This window comes from Schistocerca serialis, chromosome 4 (assembly GCF_023864345.2).
Source record: "Schistocerca serialis cubense isolate TAMUIC-IGC-003099 chromosome 4, iqSchSeri2.2, whole genome shotgun sequence".
Classification (NCBI taxonomy): Eukaryota; Metazoa; Arthropoda; class Insecta; order Orthoptera; family Acrididae; genus Schistocerca; species Schistocerca serialis.
Window position 1 is genome coordinate 647703657 of NC_064641.1, and position 26102 is coordinate 647729758.

General features: G+C 43.5%; 1 protein-coding gene across 1 annotated transcript in view; it reads right to left on the reverse strand.

The window, feature by feature from the left end:
• Positions 1-18374, reverse strand: part of LOC126474660 (uncharacterized) — a 421515-nt gene extending 403141 nt beyond the window's left edge. Inside the window, exon 1 of the mRNA XM_050102139.1 lies at positions 18257-18374. The gene's annotated coding sequence lies outside the window, so the exon portion shown is untranslated. The remainder of the gene's footprint in view (positions 1-18256) is intronic.
• Positions 18375-26102: the final 7728 nt, after the last annotated feature.

Consider the following 26102-nt stretch of genomic DNA (forward strand, 5'->3'; position numbering starts at 1 on the left):
TTTTGTATTTCTTCCTTTCATCAGTCAATTGAATTATTTCTTGTTATCCATGGTTTCTTCGCAGTTACCTTCTTTGAACCTATGTATCCCTTCCCAGCTTCTGTGATCGCCCTTTTTAGAGATGTCCATTCCTCTTCAACTGTACTGCCTACTGAGCTATTCCTTATTACTGTGTCTATAGGCCTTAAAGAACTTCAAGCGTATTTCGTCATTCCTTAGTACTTAAGTATCCCACTTCGTTGCGTATTGAGTCTTCCTGATTAATGTCTTCAACTTCAGCCTACTCTTCATCACTACTATATTGCATTCTGAGTCTGTATCTGCTCCTGGGAACGCCTTACAGTCCACTATCTGATTTCGGAATCTCTGTCTGACCACCACGTAATCTAACTGAAATCTTACCTTATCACCCACCCTCTTCCAAGAATACCTTCTCCTCTTGTGATTCTTCAACAGGGTATTCGCTATTACTAGCTGGTGAGCAAGATTTATGAGACAGGTGAAATACCCTCAGACTTCAAGAAAAATATAATAATTCCAATCCCAAAGAAAGCAGGCGTTGATAGATGTGAAAATTACCGAACTATCAGTTTAATAAATCACAGCTGCAAAATACTAACGCGAATTCTTTACAGACGAATGGAAAAACTGACAGAAGCCGACCTCGGGGAAGATCAGTTTGGATTCCGTAGAAATCTTGGAACACGTGAGGCAATACTGACCCTACGACTTATCTTAGAAGCTAGATTAAGAAATGGCAAACAGACGTTTGTAGCATTTGTAGACTTAGAGAAAGCTTTTGACAATGTTGACTGGAATACTCTCTTTCAAATTCTGAAGTTGGCAGGGGTAAAATACAGGGAGCGAAAGGCTATTTACAATTTATACAAAAACCAGATGGCAGTTATAAGAGTCGAGGGGCATGAAAGGGAAGCAGTGGTTGGGAAGGGAGTGAGACAGGGTTGTACCCTCTACTCAATGTTATTGAATCTTTATGTTGAGCAAGCAGTAAACGAAACAAAAGAAAAATTCGGAGTAGGTATTGAAATCCATGGAGAAGAAATAAAAACGTTGAGGTTCGCCGATGACATTGTAATTCTGTCAGAGACAGCAAAGGACTTGGAAGAGCAGTTGAACGGAATGGACAGTGTCTTGAAAGGAGGATATAAGATGAACATCAACAAAAGCAAATCGAGGATAATGGAATGTAGCCGAGTTAGCTCGGGTGATGCTGAAGGAATTAGATTAGGAAATGAGACACTTAAAGTAGTAAAGGTGTTTTGCTATTTGGGGAGCAGAATAACTGATGATGGTCGAAGTAGAGAGGATATAAAATGTAGACTGGCAATGGCAAGAAAAGCGTTTTTGAAGAAGAGAAATTTGTTAACATCGAGTATAGATTTAATGACAGGAAGTCGTTTCTGAAAGTATTTGTATGGGGTGTAGCCATGTATGGAAGGAACATGGACGATAAATAGTTTAGACAAGAAGAGAATAGAAGAATGCTGAAGATTAGATGGGTAGATTACATAACTAATGAGAAGGTATTGAATAGAATTGGGGAGAAGAGTAGCTTGTGGCACAACTTGACTAGAAGAAGGGATCGGTTGGTAGGACATGTTCTGAGGCATCAAGGTTCAAATGGTTCAAATGGCTGTCAGCACTGTGGGACTTAACATCTGAGGTCATCAGTCCCCTAGAAGTTAGAACTACTTAAACCTAACTAACCTAAGGACATCACGCACATCGATGCCCGAGGCAGGATTCGAACCTGCAACCGTAGCGGCCGCGCGGTTCCAGACTGAAGCGCCTAGAAGCGCTCGGCCACTCCGGCCGGCTGAGGCATCAAGGGATCACCAATTTAGTATTGGAGGGCAGCGTGGAGGGTGAAAATCGTAGAGGGAGACCAAGAGATGAATACAGTAAGCAGATTCAGAAGGATGTAGGCTGCAGTACGTACTGGGAGATGAAGCAGCTTGCACAGGATAAAGTAGAATTGAGAGCTGCATCAAACCAGTCTCAGGACTGAAGACCGCAACAATTACAACATCTCGCGCTTGCATTAACTTGCGATCTTATGATGTTAATAGTTTGAATGTTGAACTGTGTCTGCTGATATCTATGATCGGCTGATATCGACATGGGCTGATGTCGAATTTCTTCTAGGATCGATATATGGCTGATATCGATATCCGGCTGACATCGATATTTGGCTGTCCTGCTATCTCTGATTTCTCCCCCGGCGGGTTTTCCCGGTGAACGTGTGACAAGTGAGTCTCCGGTCGGTGTTAAACGAGCCAACTTGTGTTGAAAACAAGCCCGCGTCCCCAACCGTGGTGCATGGGCCTCGCTGTGGTCGCCGCCCTTGTCATTTGGCGCGCAGCGGATGTACGGTGCCGATCGTTGGGAGCCTTGACGTGCAAAACTGCGGTGGGTTCGTCGTCTCACTCTGAACAGCTTCCTAACTCGTAATTTGCAGGCTCCAAGTTACGTATGAGTTTTATTCTGTGTTTAACTAAGAAGATTGTTGAAAATTATTGTGGCATGGGTAGCTGCCGGAGATGATTCTGAACTTCGTTCCGCAATGCCTATTTTAAGCAAGCCGATAATCTTCATTCAGTTTTGATCAGCCGTGGGGTGTGTGTTTTAAGTGCTTTTCATCCAAATTTTAACTCGTTTTAGGAGTGTACGTGCCCGGCAGCCGTAGAGTTAATGGTGTAATCATTTGTAACGGCAGCATTTGGTATGTTTATTTAATGTTGAAAGTGCCTTAAGGCAACTGGACGTGATCTCTAAGTTTCCTGCTAATTTACTGGGAGACTGGTAATGTCAGTGTATTACTCCTAAAGAATTTGGGGGGCGTGCTTATTATATATTCCAGTGTGGCTGTGATTTTACCTTGTTTTCATTGCAATCTATTTTTGCTGCAGGACGTTTGTTAACACTGATCATTCCCTGGCGTCGGCGCCGTTATGGGTTCTTGTCAGGACTGCTCATTGTGGGGCCGGTCGGATTATATATAAATATATACTGCCTCCTATGTGACCCTGTGCACAAGCCTTGGGGAGTGAACGCTCGTTTTGGCTGCCGGCCGTAGCGTTATTGCTTCCAAACACTGCTAGGGGCCTTAACGCTGTTCTCTGAAGTTAAGTGCAATTTGGGAATCATTCTGAGTCATTATGTCCGTTAATTAAGTGAGGCCACCTTGTTATTATTGGCGTTTCTGTAAGTCATTTTATTAGTTGAGTTATTACTAAATTAACTTTGTGTTCTGCCTTACGGCAGGTCTTCTCATGGGGGAAGCGTCGTCAGGGAGGTCCACCACATGAGCGTCTAGGGAAGTGATTTCAATGGTGGTTTCCCGTTGCCTTCCACTGATGATGATGAAATGATAATGAGGACGACACAACACCCAGTCCCTGAGCGTAGAAAATCTCCGACCCAGCCGGAAATCGAACCCGGGCCCCTTGGCGTGATACACCGCCGCCCAACAACTCAGCTATCGGGGTGGACTGAGTTATTACTAGCCCTCCTTATTTAACACTTATGTTAATCATTTATGTATCTTTAATGAAGGTGCAACTTATTATTTCTGTGTGCAAGTTTTGGGACCTTGGTTGGCCCGCTTTATATTTTTAGTCTAAGCATTTTTCACTGTTGAACCATAAGTGGGCAGTTCAGTTTTATTAAGCTTTAAGATCTCTTTGTTCTTTATGATTCAAATGGTTCAAATAGCTCTGAGCACTAAGGGACTTAACATATGAGGTCATCAGTCCCCTAGAACTTAGAACTACTTAAACCTAACTAACCTAGGGACATCACACACATCCATGCCCGAGGCAGGATTCTAACCTGCGACCGTAGCGGTCGCGCGGTTCCAGACTGAAGTGCCTAGAAACGCTTGGCCACATCGGCCGGCTGTTCTTTATGAAGTTGTGGTATTATGTGGCTGTGTAACTTTGGTTGGAAGTGTATAGTGTTATTAGTCTCTTGAGACATGGTTAAACAAGAACGATTGTTTGTGACTAATTATTCACTATGGGTGTGGGCGCAAAATAATGATTCTTATTCGTGTTTATGTAATTCAGTCAAAGTGAAGACTTGTATATCGCATCAGTAAGAGGGCAAATGTCCGGATTGAAGTTTATAGTAAAGTCTGTTTTGAGTCAAATTAAAATTGTAAAACAATCACAAGCTTGTCTATCACCAGTGATCCCGGACTTCCTATCTCGTTTAAATAACTGGTGAGACTGTAAATTTTATTTTCTAAAGAATTGGGTAGTACAACGGTTCAAATATGTTACCTATACAAATATATTCCCAAAAATTCATTACTCTACATTAATTATTTTTTCGTGTCGCGATTTTTTTTCCGTTTATGTATTTGGTACTGAAGTCAGGTGACGATGGTAACCAGACATTCGCATCTTCCTCGAAACGGCTAGTTTGCGAAAGCATATTTGCCAGAATATTTTTACTTCTGTTATCGTAGACCTTTAAACGTTTCATATTTACCCATTAAGCAAGATTCATTGGAGAGTGGTTAAACTTTTGGACTGCAGAGCATTCAACGACCGCAACAATAGAACAAAATTTATATGAGAATGGTCAATGTATTTTTACTCGGTTAGGTCTTTGCAGATCACAGAATCGCTGAATTTGTCTCATGGAGGTCTGGTATTATGGCGGAAAAAATCTCTCCATTCTGTTTAAAAAAGTAGATATCTGTACCTCAATTATTAATGAATCGCAATGCTGTTTTATGAACTGTTCGTTCTGGAAAGAATGGTATTTAAATGGACAAAAATAATTTTGGGTACAAAAATTAGGCGCCGCACCAGATATACGGGCTACAAATGGGTAAATCCATGAAGAGACCTTGACGATGAACAGATTGTCCGGCGCCTGGGAACAAGCATCTCGGAAATGGCGAAGCTGGTCGGCTGTTGGCGTGCGCTGTCTTGTGCATCTATGCAAAGTGGTTTAAAAAGCACTCCGTCAGGCCACGAATGGTCTACCGGGACCATCCGACCGCCGTGACATCCTCAGTGGAGGATGCGGATAGGAGGGGCGATGGGTCAGCACACCTCTCTCCCGGTCGTTATGTTGGCATTCTTGACCGAAGCCGCTACTATTCGTTCGAGTAGCTCCTCAATAGGCATCACGAGGCTGAGTGCAACCCGAAAAATGGCAACAGCGCATGGAGGCCTGGATGGTCACCCATCCAAGTGCGACCACGCCCGACAGCGCTTAACTTGGGTAATCTCACGGAACCGGTGTATCCACTGCGGCAAGGCCGTTGCCATGCAAAGTGATTGAAGCATAATAAAATCACGAATTGATGATAAGGTGTTGGTCGAGGAGGCAAACGAGGTTAGGCAGCGATCTGCGGCTGATTGACAACAGTGTACAATCCAGGTGCAGGCACAACTGTTTCGGAGCAGACCGTAGAAGCGCACATTGTAGCACAAGATGCTACGTAGGAGACAACCCCTATGCCTTCATATGTATGTCCGACGACACCATCAAGATTGGGCTGTGAATCAATAGAAACGTTTCGGCTGGCCAGATGAATCGCGTTTCTTGGTACACCAGCTCGATGGTCCCGTCCGGATGCGTCGTCATCCAGGCGAACGACTGTTCGAAACATGGACTGCACCATGACGCAGCCCGTTGGGGCAGTATTGTGCTTTTGGGGATATTAACCTTGTCTTTGACGGGACATGTGGCAATAGTCGAAGTTACCATGACAGCTGTCTATTACATAAATACAGGGTGACCCAAAAAGAATGACCCGACATTAAATAGAATTATTTATTAGGAAGAATGGGTTAACGCCAACAAATTGCATACTAAATTACTCAGTTTATAAAAATCCATCATAACTGTTCAATATCTACATCTACATGGATACTCTGCGAATCACATTCAAGTGCCTGGCAGGGAGTTCATCGAACCACCTTCTCAATTCTCGATTATTCCAAACTCGTATAGCGCGCTGAAAGAATGAACACCTGTATCTTTCCGTACGAGCTCTGATTTCCCTTATTTTATCGTGGGATCGTTCCTCCCTATGTAGGTCGGTGTCAACAAAATATTTTCGCATTCGGAGGAGAAAGTTGGTGATTGGAATTTCGTGAGAAGATTCCGTCGCAACGATAAAGCCCTTTACTTTAATGGTGTTCAGTCCAAATCCTGTATCATTTCTGTGACACTCTCTCCCATATTTTGCGATGATACAAACCGTGCTGCCTTCCTTTGAGCTTTTTCGATGTACTCCGTGTGTCCCACCTGGTAAGGATCCCACACCGCGCTGCAGTATTCTAAAAGAGGACGGACGATTGTAGTGTAGGCAGTCTCCTTAGTACGTCTGTTACATTTTCTAAGTGTCCTGCCAATAAAACGCAGCCTTTGGTTAGCCTTCCCCACAACATTTTCGATGTGTTCCTTCCAATTTAAGTTGTTCGTTACTGTAATACCTAGGTATTTAGTTGAATTTACGGCTTTTAGATTAGACTGATTTATCGTGTAACCGAAGTTTAACGAGTTCCTTTTAGCACTCACACTTTTCGTTATTTAGGGTCAACTGCCACTTTTCGCACCATTCAGATATTTCTTCTAAATCGTTTTGCAGTTTGTTTTGATTTTCTGGTGACTTTATTAGTCGATAAACGACAGCGTCATCTGCAAACAACCGAAGACAGCTGCTCAGATTGTCTCCAAAATCGTTTATATAGATAAGGAAAGCAAAGGGCCTATAGCACTACCTTGGGGAACGCCAGAAATCACTTCTGTTTTACTCGATGACTTTCCGTCAGTTACTACGAACTGTGTCCTCTCTGACAGGAAATTACAAATCCAGTCACATAACTGAGACGATATTCCATAAGCACGCAATTTCACTACGAGCAGCTTGTGTGGTACAGTGTCAAAATCCTACCGGAAATCCAGAAATACGGAATCGATCTGAAATCCTTTGTCAATAGCACTCAACAATTCATGTGAATAAAGAAATAGTTGTGTTTCACAGGATAGATGTTTTCTAAACCCATGTTGACTGTGTGTCAATAGACCGTTTTCTTCGAGGTAATTCATAATGTTCGAACACAATATATGTTCTATAATCCTACTGCATATCGACGTTAACGATATGGGCCTGTAATTTAGTGGATTATTCCTACTACCTTTCTTGAATATTGGTGTGACCTGTGCAACTTTTAGGTAAGGATCTTCCGTCGAGCGAACGGTTGTATATGATTTGTAAGTATGGAGCTAATGCATCAGCATACTCCGAAAGGAACCTAATTGGTATACAGTCTGGACCAGAAGACTTGCCCTTATTAAGTGATTTAAGTTGCTTCACTACTCCGAGGATATTTACTTCTACGTTACTCATGTTGGCAGCTGTTCTCGATTCGAATCTGGAATTTTACTTCGTCTTCTTTTGTGAAGGCATTTCGGAAGGCTGTGTTTAGTAACTCCGCTTTGGCAACACTGTCCTCGATAGTATCTCCATTGCTATCGTGCAGAGAAGGTATTGATTGTTTCTTGCCTCTAACGTACTTCACATACGACCAGAATCTCTTTGGATTTTCTGCCAGGTTTCAAGACAGTTTCGCTGTGGAAACTGTTATAACCATCTCGCACTGAAGTCCGCGCTAAATTTCGAGCATCTGTAAAGGATCGCCAATCTTGGGGATTTTGCGTCTGTTTAAATTTGGCGTGTTTGTTTCGTTGTTTCTGCAACAGTGTTATAACCCCTTTTGTGTACCAAGGAGGATCAGCTCCGTCGTTTGTTAATTTATTTAGTATAAATCTTTCAATTGCTGCCGATACTATTTCTTTGCATTTAAGCCACGTATGGTCTACACTTATATTATTAATTTGGAATGAGTGGATATTGTCTCTCAGGAAAGTGTCAAGTGAATTTTTATCAGCTTTTTTGAATAGGTATATTTTTCGCTTATTTTTCGAGGATTTGGGGATTACAGTATTCAATCTCGCTCCATTGGCTGCACGGACGACATCTACCCAATAGCCGAGTTCATCCCAAACTGAGTGTAAGGTGTCTTCTGTCACTGAAGCTAAGGCAGCTGATATTCTGGTTTTTAGTCCATCAAATTCACAAGGTAAGGGATGAACGTAAATACGTTGTTTAACATATCCCCGCGGGTAAAAATCGTATGGTGTTACGTCAGGGGACCTCCAGGTCTCGCGGTCCTGTACGCCTTACCCAATTTTGAGGCACTTCGGCGTTGAGGAAACTGTGCACGTTGTTGTGCCAGTCCGGTGATGCTCGAGCTTACTGATAGAGGAAATTGTCATATTAAAAATGGTTGAAATGGCTCTGAGCACTACGGGACTTAACATCTGAGGTTATCAGTCCTCTAGAACTTAGAACTACTTAAACTTAACTAACCTAAGGACATCACACACATCCATCCCCGAGTCAGGATTCGAACCTGCGGTCGTACCGGTAGCGCGGTTCCAGACTGAAGCGCCTAGAACCGCTCGGCCACAATAACCGGCTGTCAGATTAAAGTTGTGGGAGTAATCAGTTCTGTAGCATTGCAAGATACGATTGTCCTGTTACGGTTTCTTCCTCAAAAAAGAAGGGTCCATAAACCTTGCTTTGCGAAACAGCACAAAAACATTCACTTTTGGTGAATCACGTTCGTGTTCAATTGTTTCATGAGGATTTTCGAGCCCCCATATACGCACATTATGACAGTGAACCTTATCGTTAATATGGATAGTTGCCTCATCGCTGAATATCAACCGTGGCATAAAGGTGTCATCTTCCATATCCTCTAGAATAGAATCGCTAAACTCCACTCGCTTCACTTTGTCATATCTCGAAGAGCTTGTACCAGTTGTAATCGGTATGATTTGAGGGCTGAACGACGCCATAACACACGCCACACTCTGTTGTGCGGTAACGCAAGTTTTCGGCTAGCATGATATGTAGACTTACGGGGGCTCCGCTCAAAAGCTCGTCGGATTTATTCCACTGTTTGTTCAGGAACGCGTGGCCAGCAAGGACTACTGCCTTTACAGAGGCACCCTGTTTCTTCAAACTGTTTATACCACTGTCGAACGTTCTTTGGTGATGGTGGTTTATCACGAAATCGAATATGAAAAGCCCACTGAACTGCGATCACTGATTGAGTACAACTAAATTCAATAACACAGTATGCCTTCTGTTGCGCGAACGCCATATTGCGCGAGACTGGCTGCACGCTCCAGGTCAGCGCTAGTAGCGACATCTAGTGGATTTTTTTGAAACTCTAGACCATGCCGCTTACATCTAGCACTATTTCAGTTACCTAGTGACATTTGTCTCAATATTATTAGAAGTTAAAATCGGGTCATTCTTTTTGGGACACACTGTATTATTGTGCACCACGTGCATCTCTTCCTGCTCGATATCTTCCCCGATGGTGATAGCATCTTACAGCTGGACAATTGTCCGCGCCACAAGGCCAGAATCGTGCTACGTGGTCTGAGGACCACTGAATTCACGTGATCTGGACCTGATGGAAAACTTCTGGGGCGCTGTAGGACGCTAGCTGCGTGTGCACAAACCACCGGCGCGTGATTTACGTTAACTACGTGACCTTTACGTAAGCATCTGGTGACACATACTTCAGGGAACCTTAGAGCGACTTGTCAAATCCATGTCACGCTCAATCTCTGCCGAACTGGATTTCAAAGGTGAGCCAACACGCTATTAATCACGTGCTTATAATGTTTTGGCTCATCAGTGTACAGCGATCATTGTATCTCTGTACTCGTCTTTGCAAGAGCTTCCAAACGCCGCTAAAAAAGTATATCCATTCAAAACTCCATACCTGCGTCAATATCTGAGTTTATACACGATTAAGTTCATTAGGCATTTAATATATACAGTGTGTCCCATTTATCTTGTCGTCCTCAAATAACTATTAATCCAGCAACAAAATAAAAAAAAATGTATCAAGCATATAATATTAGCTACCTATGGGACCTTAAACAGGGACGTTGGTGAAAAACACATACCGTTTAAAAGATGCACCAAAACCACAAGTTTGAAGTACGGCAATGAATTGTGTACCATGCTTTACGTTAAACTAACATATGTGCTTTTAAGTTCCTTGCATTATATATATTTAACTTTTTTATGGAATTAAAATTTTGTTTCCAAAAATAATATATGTACCTTTTTTCTTCACCTATTCAAGAGATTACTACAAAATTTTCTCTATTCAATCTCTTTGCAAAGGGTAAGGAAAATTTTAATAATTTTTAACTAAAATTCTGTAAGTAGATTATAAGATTCATGCAAAATTCCAAGCACTTTTCCCCCATATATCAGATTACACTCAGGATTTCTAAATGTACTCTTGAGACAGCATTTATTGGGTTTGCAGAAATAAGTGTACAAATTTCATAGTTGTAGTCTTCATAGACACTGAGGAAAAAGTTTCAGAAAACGAAATTTAAAGTTGAACGTAACGTTTTTTTTTTTATGCAATCTCTTCAGGTGGCCCCAGATTTGTAGTTGGGTCCTCTTTTCTTTCAAGGCTTCTCTTCTGGTTTCTTGATTTCTACCTTTTTTACCTTACCAAGTTTTCAACTGACTTTGAAGCACTGTAAATATATTTTTCGCAAGATGTTTTGAGTGGAATTTCCTATCTTAAAGCCTATTCTCCCTAATATCTTCATCCTCTCTACCTTTACATGATTAAACATAAGAACTGCGTCATAAGCTGCAATTCTGACAACTGTAGCAGAAAATTTGTTTTTAAGGAACCGTTTCTATATCAGTGAATTTAGCTCATTTTGTTCTAGGTTTTGGAATGAACACACATTTTTAGAAGTTCAGGATCGGCCAGAAACCTGTAAGTTGGCTTTACAACGTTCAGGATACAATTTGGAAGCCACTCCTTGTGAATGAAGGGACTGTTATTGCTGTGAGCCTATATATATATTTACACCATCTAATGTGGCACAGATGACGAACGGGATGTTTATATGTAGCTACTGACATCTTGTGGAAATAAATAGCCCACACTGCACTTTCCATGTCATTTACACTAGATAGGTTCTGTCTGATAGCCTTGCCATAATACAACTGAAGAGCGTCTATCATATTCGAGAGTCTGTTCTGTCCACCAATGCCCTTTTCTCCTTCCAACTTCTTGCCCTTCATATCACACACAAGAGTCACAGATCATCTATAACACCAAAGAGTATATATCACAGCCTTCTAGATGGATCCCGGAATCGTTCACAGAGCTGGTATTGAAGTGTTGCTGCAAGAAGTGGGTGTGGCAGGAAGGTCGCATCATATATTAAATTACTTTTCAAGTGATTTCATCATTGAAACTTTAGGAGTAAAGAATGTTTCACCATTAATTTTCAAAAATACAAAATAAACTGAAAATTCACATTTTCAGCCAGTTCCATGAACTCCCCCCCTCAACCAGCATGATCGTCTTTGTTGTATTTTTGTTCGTTGACAAGAAATGAATAGCAGCACGTCTTTTTTAAGCAATACACTATATTTTTTTATCCGGTAAACCACCCCCTCTCCTCAAAATATGTTCAAAAACTCATCACAGTGTACCACTCACGTAAACTTGACGTTATTAAAAACCAGAGACGTTCATCTACATCTACATCTACTGACTCTTACGCTTTCATTGCAGGTGTCCAGAGTAATGTCACTCGTCGACTTGCTGGGGTTGACAGTAGACAAATTAAATCATAAGTAGAACGTTCACTGGTCATTCCGTCAACTGTTTTCAGTTGAAAATTTACCTGAGTACAATGTACATCAACGAAAAGGAGATAAAAGTTGAATGTAAGCCTAATGCTACTGAGGCAGAGGAATTCTACAAGAACCCACATTTCCGGCGGTTGTCTCCTCGTCTTGTTGTGATACTTCAGGGAACGGGAAGTTTCAACCAAGGAAACACAATCATAAGATGAAGGTGCCAGAGTTACTGTTATCGGTCGTGTCGCAATGAATCCACAGCTTAGCATACGACAGCTTGAACAGGGGATTCGTATTGCTAAAATCATTGTACATGATGAATGTAAGACAGCAATACAGTAATTGCTCAAATGGCTCTGAGCACTATGGGACTTAACATCTATGGTCATCAGTCCCCTAGAACTTAGAACAACTTAAACCCAACTAACCTAAGGACAGCACACAACACCCAGTCATCACGAGGCAGAGAAAATCCCTGACCCCGCCGGGAATCGAACCCCGGAACTCGGGCGCGGGAAGCGAGAACGCTACCGCACGACCACGAGCTGCGGACACAGTAATTGCCATCGTGTTCTTATTTATGCTACAGGTACAGGTAGTACAGTGCTCTAATACTTTTGAACAATATGTTATAAGTAGAATGAGATTTTCACTCTGCAGCGGAGTGTACGCTGATATGAAACTTCCTGGAAGATTAAAACTGTGTGCCCGACCGAGACTCGAACTCGGGACCTTTGCCTTTCGCGGGCAAGTGCTCTACCATCTGAGCTTCTGTAAAGTTTGGAAGGTAGGAGACGAGATACTGGCAGAAATAAAGCTGTGAGTACCGGGCGTGAGTCGTGCTTCGGTAGCTCGGATGGTAGAGCACTTGCCCGCGAAAATGTGTCATCAAAACTGACTGAGTCAGAAATAAAAATAATAATACCTTACAAGAAAACAGTCACCGTCTCTGCAGAAGGAAAGTCGTTTTTTTCCAAAAATCAAATGGTGTCAGGTCAGAGGAGCGAGATGGCCATTCAATTGGACCTCCCTTTCCGATACAACGCCTGGGATATGTAACATTATAGTACGTCACGTACATGCAAAGAAAAGTGTTCAAATGCTAAATCCAGTTGAACCCAACCTCACGTACACGAAAATATTATATTATTTTTACTAAATTTATAGCTTATATGCACTGATAGCGCTTGTTGTTCCTGACATTCCACAGCTTTATCTGGCTCCGGATTATTTCCAAAACCATAAGTTCTTACTGAAAACTTCTGGTATTTCGACTGTATCAAGTCCTACAATTTGTGCGCCAGGTTTGTTTTCCTGTATACGAGAGATTTTTTTTTTTTTTCCTTCAACCTCCGAACGGTCGCGAAATTAAAATCACCGTGAAAATCCGATGAAGTTTTGCGCATTGTGTTATTCAATGTCCCTAGTATACCCGTCTATTGCATCAAGTGGCACTTTTCATTTTTGAGCGCGCAGTGAACGTGTCAAGATGCCTAGAAAATGGTGTCTCCTGCCAAAGGCGGAGTTTTGCTGAGGGGTTTCGTCTGATTTCATGTAACCCATGCGTTTCCCTCTTCACGACAATTCTCAGTCGCATATTGCAGGTGCAACGAACACGCTGCTGTGGCGCTTTCAATGGGAAGTGTTTGATATCGCATCATACAGCCCGGATTTGGCTCCCTCTGATTCTCATTTTGGCACAGACGAAGAGCTGCAGGCTAGCGTCGTGAATTGGCGGAAATCACAGGCGGCTGCCTTCTATGGCAAGGATATCGGAAAGTTCGTATCACGCTAAGACAAATGTCTAAGTGGGAACGGTGACTATGTAGGGAAGTAGCTGGAAGGTGCAGCTAAATGCTACACCATTTCTATTTTGTGACCGATCGAAGATGGAAAAAAATAGCCCTCGTGCATATTTTACTTCAAACGATTGTGTATATTTAATAATGCAGTAGGCTGCCTTGGCACTTATCGTATGTCTGCCATTTTTTCTTTCCATTTTGTATACGTTAACGGAAAAGAAATCGCAACTCCAGGAAGGAGTTGTGCGACATGAACGAAAATTGGTAGGCGTATTTCTGCATCTGAAAGGTGATGCTCAAATGGTTCAAATGGCTCTGAGCACTACGCGACTTAACGTCTGAGGTCATTAGTCCCCTAGATCTTAAAACTAACCTAAGGACATCACACACATCCATGCCCGAGGCTGGATTCGAACCTGCGACCGTAGCGGTCGCTCGGTTCCAGACTTTAGCGCTCAGAACCGCACGGACACTCCGGCCGGCTACAAAATGTTCTTGAAGAATAAACATATGATTAAATATAAGAATTAATATAATAATTGATATGGGAATGAAACAACAGAACATGAGAATTTAAAAATATTGTAGCCCGTCAACATAGAATACACACATGTACTACGCAATAAATATGTGACACTTATTGTGAAATCCAGTTGCAATTTTACAATTAATATAACGCCCTTGTACCCCTAATTTGATAAGAAAGATTCGTGTAATCAACCTTCTACCGACATGGGCAGATAAATGAAAACAGTAAAAATAAAATAAAATAAATCAACACAGTAATCGGGTCGAAAATGTGGCGGAAAATTAATAATCAGCGACGCTAAACACTGAGTCATCATTTTGTCTTAACATATCGTGAGATGAGAGGCACATAAAGTACCTCGAAAATACCTCTAAAACTTTTTTTCAGAAACCGTCGTGTATCTACGTATAATCGGAAACACGTGTTCGCTTATTTTGACTCCTCTTTCTCTGAACGAGTCCCGGCGGAGGTTAGAGTCCTCCCTCGGGCATGGGTGTGTGTGTTTGTCCTTAGGATAATTTAGGCTAAGTAGTGTGTAAGCTTATGGACTGATGACCTTAGCAGTTAAGTCCCATAAGATTTCACACAGATTTGAACATTTCTCTGAACGAAGTTCCGGGAAATCGGGTAATGGCGCTTGGCGTGATCTCCTCGTAAGAACCAGCAGCCAGGGCGTGTTTGTGGTTCAAATATATTCAATAACGACACATGCTCTTGACAGATGTCAGCCAGTATTTTATTTCGTATGTCTGCCATTTTTTCTTTCCATTTTGTATAAGCTGACTGAAAAGAAATCGCAACACCAAGAAGGAGTTGTGCGACATAAACGAAAATTGGTATGCGTATTTCTGCATCTGAAAGATGATGCTCAAATGGTTCAAATGGCTCTGAGCACTACGGGACTTAACATCTAGGGTCAGTAGTCCCCTAGATCTTAAAACTACTTAAACCTAACTAACCTAACTAGCCTAAGGACATCACACACATCCATGCCCGAGGCTGGATTCGAACCTGCGACCGTAGCGGTCGCGCGGTTCCAGACTGATGCGCCTAGAACCACTCGGTCACAACGACCGGCAAAGATGATGCCTGTTCATATTTCGCGCCAATAGCATAAGAGTGGCGCTAGTAATGCTGATGCAAATAAACGCTGGAAAGGTGATGATGAGCGTGAGCTACCTTTGAGATTGGACGTGGTGAGTTGCCTTCACGACAACAAAGACGCCATTATCAGCACCTCACTGAGTTTGGAAAAGGTCGCACAATAGGACCACGAGAAACTGAATGTTCATTCTGCGATACGGCAGAAAGACTTGGCAGGACTGTACCACTGTACATGATTGCTGGCAACGTTGGTCACGAGAATACGGTCGCAAGAAGACCGGGCTCCAGACGGCCGAGTGACACTACCGAGAGGGAAGACCGTCGTGTTCGGCGTTTGGCTCTGGTGCATCGTACTGCACCTGCAGCAGCAATCTGAGCACCATTTGGCATCACAGTGACACAACAAACTGTTACAAATCGGCTACATCAAAGACAGCTTCGGTCCTGACGCCCCGTGGAGTGCATTCCACTGACCCCAGACCACCGCCATTGGCGACTTCAGTGGTGTCAAGCGGGAACACATTGAAAAAAATGGTGGTGGTCTGTTGTGTATTCTGCGTCGGTGTTAGTGATGGCCGTTTCTTGGTTATTAGGAGGCCAGCTGAGGGTCTACAAACAACATGTCGCGTCCTAGACACACTGGACTTACATCTAGAGTTATCACCTGGTGCGATTTCCTATGACAGCAGGAATACTCTCGTGGTTATCCCACGCACGCTGACTGAAAATCTGTACGCGAATCTGGTGATTCGACTTGTTGTGTTGCAATTTATGAACAGCGTCCGAGGGTGTTTTTTTCCAACAGGGTAACGCGCGACCGTATACCACTATTGTAGTCCAACGTGCTCTAGAGAGCGTCGACATGTCACCTTGGTCTACTCTATCAGCAATTCCGTCGCCAATGGACCGCAAACTGAATGTCATCCGACTCCAGCGTCATCGACTAGAGCATTAACTATTCCTGTACTGACCGACCAAGTACAACAGGCATGGAACTGGATACCACAAACTAACATCTGGCACCTGTACAACATAATGCACGCACGTTGCAGTCTTGCATTCAACGTTCTGGCGGTTACAACTGTTATTAATGTACGATCATTTCACTTTTTCAATGGCTTATTTCATGCTTACATTAATATGCGATCTTGCAATGTTAATCACTTATAAAGGTTTACCAAGGCAAATGTATTCCTAAAATTTCATTACTCTACGTTACTTATTTTTTGGGGTTGCGATTTTCTTCCGTGAGGGTATCTGAAGATGATCGTTATTGGAAGAAACTAGTAATGAGGCTACACTGAAGCGGCAAAGAAACTGGTATAGATAGGTATCCGTTTTCAAATAGAGACATGTGAAAAGGAAATACGCGCTGCGTTTGTCAACGCCTACATAAAATAACAAGCATCTGGTGCAATTGTTAGATTGGTTACTGCTGCTACAATGGCAGGTTATCAAGATTTAAGTGAGTTTGTACGTGTTTATAATGTCGGCGCATGAGCGATGGAAACAGTCTCCGAGGTAAAATGAAGTGGGGATTTTCCCGTACGATCATTTCACGGGATATCAGGAATCGGATAAAACATTAAATCTCTGACACGGCTACGATCGGAAAAAGATTCTGCAGGAATGGGGTCAACGACGACTGAAGAGAATCGTTCAATGCGACGGAAGTGCAACCCTTCCGCAGATAGGTGCAGATTTCAATGCTGGGCCATCAACAAATGTCAGCGAGCGAACCATTCAACGAAACATCATCGATATAGGCTTTCGGAGCCGAAGGTCCACTCGTGTACCTCTGTTCTGTTGACTGCAAGAAACAAAGCTTTACGCCTCGCCTGGGTCCGTCAACACCGACTTTGGACAATTGATGACTGGAAACATGTTACCTGGTTGGACGAGTCTCGTTTCAAATTATATCGAACGGATGGACGTCTACCGCTATGGAGACAACCTTCTGAATTTATGGACCCTGCTTGTCAGCAGGGGACTGTTCAAGCTCGTGGAGGCTATGTAATGGCTTGGGGCGTGTACAGTTGTAGTGATGGATCCCTGATACGTCTAGATATGACTGTGAACCGTGACACGTACATAAGCATCCTGTCTGTTAAACTGCATCCATTGCTGTCGATTGTGCATTCCGACGGACTGGGGCAATTCCGACAGGACAATGCGACACCCCACCCGTCCAGAATTGCTACAGAGTGGCTCCAGGAACACTCTTCTGAATTTAAACACTTCCGCTGGCCACCAAACTCCCCGGACGTGAACAATATTGAGCATATCTGGGATGCCTTGCGAAGTGCTGGTCAGAAGAGATCTCCACCCCCTCGTACTCTCACGGAGTTATGGACGACCCTGGCAGGCCGGTGTGGCCGAGCGGTTCTAGGCGCTTCAGCCTGGAACCGCGCGACCGCTACGGTCGCAGGTTGGAATCCTGCCTTGGGCATGGATGTGTGTGATGTCCTTAGGTTATTTGGGATTAAGTAGTTCTAAGTTCTAGGGGACTGATAACGTCAGATGGCTCTGAGCACTATGGGACTTAACATCTATGGTCATCAGTCCCCTAGAACTTAGAACTACTTAAACCTAACTAACCTAAGGACAGCACACAACACCCAGCCATCACGAGGCAGAGAAAATCCCTGACCCCGCCGGGAATCGAACCCGGGAACCTGGGCGTGGGAAGCGAGAACGCTACCGCACGACCACGAGATGCGGGCGATAACCTCAGATGTTGAGTCCCTTAGTGCTCAGAGACATTTTAGGACGACCCTGCAGGATTCATGGTGTCAGTTTCCTCCAGCACTACTTCAGACATTAGTAAAGTCCATGCCACGTCGTGTTGCGACACTTCTGAGTGCTCGCAGGGGCCCTATGGTATTAGGCACGCGTACCAGTTTTTTTGGCTCTTCAGTGTATATTATGCAGCAGCTGTGATCGTAATAAATAATCGGTTGCAAATGATTGTTAGATTGGCATTAGGTCAAAATGCTAATCAGTAGTAATTCTATGAAGATGTTTCACTCGGTCCAGAACCTCCGGAGGAGCGCGGCGCCTTACGTGGTGACTTAGGTGGCGGTGCCGCTGTCCCCTAGCGGCGCTGTGGAGAGCCGCGGCGGTCGGCCCGCGCACACAGCGAGACAGGCAGGCAGGCAGGCAGGGTGTTCCCACGGCGCTGTCGGCCGTCGCACTGGCCGCCTGCCACTTGGATGGCGCTTCCCGCTTCCGGTCGATGGCGCCGCTCAATTATTCAGCCGGGCGTGATGTGTACGGCCCTATTCCGTCGGCCCCGAAAGGTGCTCGGCGTGCGCCTTAAGCGAGCCCGCCCGCGCTGTCAGGCCCGGCCGCCGAATCAGTCACGCAGCGGCCCGGACGGACGGACAGCCTCGCTCCCCGCTGGAAATGGCCGTGTTGCACTATACATATCTTTCTACCTGACCTGATTCCTGTTCATATGCGCCGCTCGAGTCTGCCGTCTCACACGACGCAAGCTCCTACACACGCACGCGGCAGTGCACGACCAAGCGATCAGCTATACAGGCAGAGACGTCAGCAATGAAGGCGAGAGGGCGCTCTTGCTCCAGGGACGGCGGTTATCGCTGAAGCCTTTCCATCTCCAGTTCAACGTGAATGGAAAAACCGTACGAAACAACCGGTTGCTGAAATAACCGATTTTTTATTTTTTTGTTGCTGTTATTTCAGCATTAAAGATAGACATCGAACAAAGACTGAAAAATACTTAAATTCGCTCGCACTAAGCATACTCTCAAAATATCAAATAAAGTAGCTAAATAAAAGAAAACGTCATCCTCCCTATCCTCTGCTACGCCCACCCTGCCTGGATCTCCGCCCCTCCTACCTTTTACAAATCCCTTCAAATCCTCGAACACCGTGCTCTCCGCCTCGCCTATCACATCCGTCTCCCCTCCCCCATGTGGATCCTGTACGACCTTATTCCGTTGCCAAACCTCCTTCTTTTCCTTGAACGGATACGGATCCTCTACATCTCCTGTAAATTAGATCCCCCTCACCCACTTGTCTCTCCTATCCTCTCCCACCCCCATCTGCTGCCGCACCTATATTCGCACGTACCACCCGCTGTCCATCTCTCCACTCTCGTTACCCTCTCCCAAGGTGGCTTCCACCAGCTCCCCCTGCCTGATGATGCCCTCATTCCCTCCATCTACCCCTCCTATCAACTTTGATCCTCCTCTTCCTGTGCTTTTTTTTTTCCTCAGGGCACCCTCTCTCCCTCCTCTCCCTCCTCCCCTCCTCCCTTCCTCCCCCTCCTCCACCCGGGCTTCTCCTACCCACCATACCTTCTTTCCTCCCCCCATCTACTCTGCCACTGGCATCTCCGCTCTCCCCTCTCCCTCCTCCCCCACCTTTCTCCCTTTTTGGCAGTTCCCCGGACTCGCACACGTTAAGTGGACATTAGTGCGCCAGAGATCACCGCCATCGGTTTTGTGTGTGTGCTGTCGTGTTTGTGCTTCAGTGTTTTCGCCGCCCACGCTCCATCATTCACGTGTGTCATCTCTATCATCAGTGTTCATGTACAGTGCTAACAGTTTCTTTGGTTTTCTTCACGTGTGAACGGCTTCGTGTTTTTTCGTTACTGTGTCTCCTATTTTTTGTCCACCGTTATGTTATGTTCATTTTGTGTCTCCGTTGTTTTTTCTCTTGTACTGCCTGTGGCTGAAGAGCGGCATACTGTTGCTGCTGCCAGCCCACCTCGTGTAAGGTGTAAAACGACAATAAAGAAAAAAAAAAAAAAAAGGTATCCCCCCCCCCCCGGGTCCTTTTCTGTTCCCCTCCTCTGCTCTGCCGGCCGAAGTGGCCGCGCGGTTCTGGCGCTGCAGACTGGAACCGCGAGACCGCTACGGTCGCAGGTTCGAATCCTGCCTCGGGCATGGATGTGTGTGATGTCCTTAGGTTAGTTAGGTTTAACTAGTTCTAAGTTCTAGGGGACTAATGACCTCAGCAGTTGAGTCCCATAGTGCTCAGAGCCATTTGAACCATTTGAGCCTCTGCTCTGCCTTTTCCCTCTCCCTGTCGTGTCTGCCCAGCACCCCACCCCCCCTCGTATGGGTCCTCGTCCTCCATCGGCTCCTTTCCCCCCTCCCCCCTTCGTTTTTCCTCTCCTCTCCCCCCCCCCCCCCTGCCTTTTTCTTTCCCATCATCTGTCCAGGTTCCTCCGTCTGCCCTCTGCTGTGGTATTTTGCCAACTTTTTAGTTCAGTGTGCAAGTGAATAATCAGTGTTGCTCGTCTTTCCAATGTGTTGCGAACAGAAATCATGCTGTCGCTGGGTGTGAATTTTATGTCTCTTGCGAAAAGAAACCAGATTGTCGCCGTGTTTTTTAATTGTCTGTCTATTATTTTACCTGTCTGCTCCATATGTATTTTATTAGCATCACCATCCCTTTGTTCTATGTTTTAAGCTCCACGATTTTCCGCCATGTTACCATTTAAGTCTCCGACTTTATCGCCTGTTTTTATTATTTATTATCTTCATCTTTTTAACACAAATTCTGTAGGCTGAAGAGTGGCATACTAAGCTGCTGCCAGCCCGCCCCCTTCGGGGTGAATAGAAACTCAATAAAGGAAAAACAAAAAAAGAAAACGTATTCCATCCATCGTTTACTGCTTTTCTCGTAAAGTAATGAGGGGTCGAACGCTACAAACAAAATCACCAGTTTTCTCCCACTGATTCTAACTTTTTATATCTAGTCTCAAAAATCATACGAATGGTTAGTGCTAAAGGGTAAAAAATGTGTTTAGAGAATATTTTCCGTATTAAGTTTCGTGTTTTTCCAAGGGCTACATGCAGATAGAGGCACAGTATTTAGACGTAGGCAGCAGATAAACTACTTTCTATTTTTATTGCAAAAAATTAATGAATTGCTAAGTTCTTAAATTATTACTGATCCCATAAATTCGTTGCTCTTTAATTATTTCCTAGAAATGATGGACAAATAATGGCGTTCGTATCAAATTTGTAACATTCTTTTTCCTTGATTATTTCGAAATGAAAACCCATGTTGTAGTCAAATATATATATTTACTACTTGATAGGGACTTTAATGCAACTAACTTTTTACTGACAAAATTAAAAATGCTTTTTCAAAATATTTAACGAACAAGTTAGATAATAGGGAAATTATACTAGAAGCGATTACGTGACAAAATTTCAATAATAAATTAATGCATTGGCCAATATTTATTCTCCAGTTGGTATATAAATACTAGTTTTCTTATGTATTGATCTGTATACTGACTCCTTTAACGTGAAACAACGTTATTCAAAGACGATACGAATCTTTGAGAATCCAAAGCACTCCAGAATGAGATTTTCACTCTGCAGCGGAGTGTGCGCTGATATGAAACTTCCTGGCAGATTAGAACTGTGTGCTGGACTGAGACTCGACCTCGGGACATTTGCCTTTCGCGGGCAAGTGCTCTAGTGCTCTAGTGGTAGAGCACTTGTCCGCGAAAGGCAAAGGTCCTGTGTTCGAGTATCGGTCCGGCACACAGTTTTAATCTGCCAGGAAGTTTCAATCCATAGCACTTCCTACCAAACTCGTTTTTAAAAAAGTGTTATTTAAAAATTAAAAAAAATTTGCACCACTGCCATGGGAAATTGATATCAGTTTTTAACTGCTTATAAGTAAAAAACAAAATACCTGTTATAACCGAGACCAAAAAAATGGCGAAAAATACCGGTTACTCAGAACTAAAATTTCCGTATCGGTTTCAGCCAGTCGGTTTTTCCCCATCCCTACCTTGCCCCTCCCGGAACCTAAGTACAGAGGTTTCATTCTGTTATAAATGTACTAACTGAATGTTACTATTGATTCAGCCCAAACATTCACGGTAGCAGAAAACCATTTCCCTGCTACAGTTCTTTACTGGTGGCTGATTTGCATGCTTGCTAACAAAAACTTGTTTGGTAGGGCGACACTGCAAAAATGGTGCGGCAGCACAATCAGAAATAACAAATAACATTTATTAAGAGGATGTCACAAAATGGTACTCTGGTACAGTTTTATGCGTGGGGTAATGCTGTTCAAAACCTGCAACTTCTAGATGGGTATGACACGTCAGACGGAATTGTCGCTTACGCAGATCACCTATTATTTGTATTTACTGCAAACAACAGAGCCCAGCTAGAAGAGAAAGCCGGTGGAATACTACAAACAATTACACAGTAGTGTCACAACAACACATTCAGGTAGCCGAAAACAAAACATACACGTTACTGAAAGGATCACTCCAAAGCAATCCTCCAGTTTAAATAGGAGACACGAACATCAAATGAGCATGTGTAACACATTATCTTGGGATGTACATAAATGAGTAATTCAATTTCCACGAACACTTAAGGCTAACAACAGACAAAGCAGGAAAAATGCTACACAGACTGGTGAGGTTAAATCCAAAACAGTACGAACTACTTCCACGAGCCTTACGGACATACCACTGTGCGCTCCTTGAATCAGTACTCAGCTTTGCAGCTAGCACGTAGGCACGCAGACTAAAACTGATCACGAACAAACCATTACTGAGAGAAGGACAGGGAAGTGTCCTATTTAGACTTTCAGGAGCCTTCGGCACCGCCTCAGTGCATGCACAATGTGTAGTGCTCGGAAAACGCCCGATAGACATCACGATCAAATACAGAGCTGCAAGATACTGGATAAAGATGGGGAGGCTAGATACGGTACAAACAATGACTGATGTACCGATACAGACGATACGTCCACCTTAAATGTTGGCATTTGAATACATGGCAAGTGAGTGCGGACTAAGTGATAAGGGATGTAAACTGCACAACTTTCTCCCTGATATAAGGGAGCGGTTGGGAATGAAACATATCGATCCCAGCCGCGTTATAGTACTTTTCTTAACTGGATACGGACCTCATCCCACGCGCTTCAACTGCGTGTCTCTGATACACAGATGCACATGCGGGAAGGAAGGTTCCCCAAAACACACTGTGTTCTTCTGCGGGCAATATGCGAACAGCAGACATACGTTACACTTAGACTGCACAGAAATAGAAATGCATATATACACAGCAATAAGAGATCAAGATCAATGGGCACAATTAAATGCATTAACAGACGGTACTTCAAAAACAACACATTAAGACCACCTGCTGACATGGCATAACAAACACCCCTATATTCAACGTAACAACAATCTCCAGAGGCTACACAGCGACACCCACAGTGGCAATGACAACAGTGGCACTGAAGAGGCTGGGGAGGAGGAAGATGAAATGTAACAGCAAATAAGATACCTACAATTATGAATCAGACATAACATGCCAAATGTACTGATAAATTGCACATATCAGTCAAATAATAGTTAAGGATTACGAATACTAAACGTAGTGTAAGGTGCCGGCAATCTAATGGTTCAAATGGCTCTGAGCACTATGGGACTTAACAGCTATGATCATCAGTCCCCTAGAACTTAGAACTACTTAAACCTAACTAACCTAAGGACAGCACACGACACCCAGCCATCACGAGGCAGAGAAAATCCCTGACCCCACCGGGAATCGAACCCGGGAACCCGGGCGTGGGAAGCGAGAACGCTACCGCACGACCACGAGATGCGGGCACCGGCAATCTAGCTAAGAAGAAAGTAACCGGCGTTGTACCTGGATTACCTGATGTTAACGTATAGCATCAGCAAAATCATTTCTCTGCAACTAACTATAAATTATTTTGTTGTAATTGGCAGTCAACAGCTCGATAAAACCATTCCGAGGGCATGGCACTAACAATCTCTCCTCTACCCTATCATCTTTTTACATTCTTCTTAAAACAACGAAATTTTATTTATATTTCAACCTCAAATCATTTGTCTTTTCTTTTAAGTATATATTCCCTGTCAAATATTGCAGTCAAAAAAAAAAAAAAAAAAAAAAAAATCGAGAAAGATGACAAACGAAAACTGTAATATTTATTAGATGTTTCAAAAGTCAAGTAACAGGTATCTAAATTTGCAGCAAATAAATAATAGACAGACGTTCAAAACCTAAGTCACTATCACTGAAGGTAATGTTTGCAGACACTCTGTTATCGATTGTAGTTCTTCGTAAATAGTGGCTACTAAGTCGGAAGATACTCTTCAGAGTACTGTATTGAGCTAACTGCAGGCACTGAACAATACTCCCTAATTGCTGGTGTGGAATTGTCTGTGGCTACGGCATAATGAGTTCTGTGTAGAGCTGTAAGTCTACCATAGCCTGCCGCAAACTATCACCACTGATCGTAGACTACTGTAGTTTTCGTAGTACCTTTGGTCAGTTAAGATCGTAACCGCGTTCCCTTTACATTAAGTTTGTAGCATACCTATTGGCCGTCACCGCATTTCGACCTCATTGTATGTGTATGCAGTGACTTACTAGATTCACCTAGAAACTAGAAACGGTGAACCATCCAGAAACGGAGTGAGAATATATATGTATAGCAGCATAACCTGCGAATATATTTTTCTTACATGGCTATCCTCCTATCTATTACTTAAAAATAAACAGAATTTCATATCAAAATTGAAATTGTCATTGTTTAATTCAGATTTTATTCGGAAATTGTTTATTTATAACGTGAAACAAAGGGATGTTGTAGTATAAATAAAGAAAAACAATACAGGTTCATCATACCGCACTAGAAAATGCAAATTCATCAAATAAAACCAAAATTTATAAAAAAATACGCAAAACAAAAACAAATCAAACACCGCTTCAGTGCTTCGTAGAGATTTTATAACACATTTTTCTGCTATTCATAAACAAATTTCGCACTTAGGAATAATGACAGGAAATCCTTGCCTTTGTCCATGATGAAGAACGTTACATTGTGTACGAAATAGCAACACTAATTATCTGGATTATTTTATGTTAGTGCATGTAAACTGTGCTTGCATCAAAAGTAGTTGCTTTGGTTGTGTAAGAGCGCAGAAGTCGCGCAGTCAGTTAATTTTTATTATTTATGAAATGCAATTTATACTTTGTAAGGATATAAAAGACACAGCAGTCTAACACTGAATGATGTGCGGTTATAAATATGTGCAAAACACAAAAGGAGACGTCGACGATTGCCAGTTTCTCTCAGATATTCACTTATGTTTATTTTCCTACCAATACTGTCAATAATCCTACCATTTCCTACGTCACGTATGTACTGCACCAAAACAAGCGAACCGTAGTTGTGGTAGACCTCTAATATACCTCTCAGCTTCTCGGCAGAAGAATATCCATGTCCGCCATCACAAGGTGAAAGCGAAATAGTTCATAGTTCACAGCATTCCCTATTCTCTGTCCACACTGTCTGTGGGCGTACACGATGCCCAAGAGGAAGTGGTTCGGAAAGAGGCAGAGATTCCGGTTTGTCAGCACCATCTGGATGCTGCTACACGTAAATGAGACACCATGTGAGTAGTTGTGCCTAGGTGGTAGCGGTCTCTCGCGGAATTTGTTGTGTACCTTCAGCCTGGTACACAACATCCCGCCCTTGTGGGTGTGAGGGTGGTGGCAGGCGTGGAGGGGGGGGGGGGGGGGAGGAGCCGATGAAGCCAGCTGTTTTCATTAGCGTCCTGCTTTCCTGTTTGCCAGTGTGCGTATTTGGTTGGTTCAAATGGTTCAAATGGCTCTGACCACTATGGGATTCAACATCTTAGGTCAAAAGTCCCCTAGAACTTAGAACTACTTAAACCTAACTAACCTAAGGACATCACACACACCCATGCCCTAGGCAGGATTCGAACCTGCGACCGTAGCAGTCCCGCGGTTCCGGACTGCAGCGCCAGATCCGCACGGCCACCGCGGCCGGCTATTTGATTGGTGAACATACATTGCTCTCCTTGGCGATTGCCTGTGGCACCACAGAAAACCCA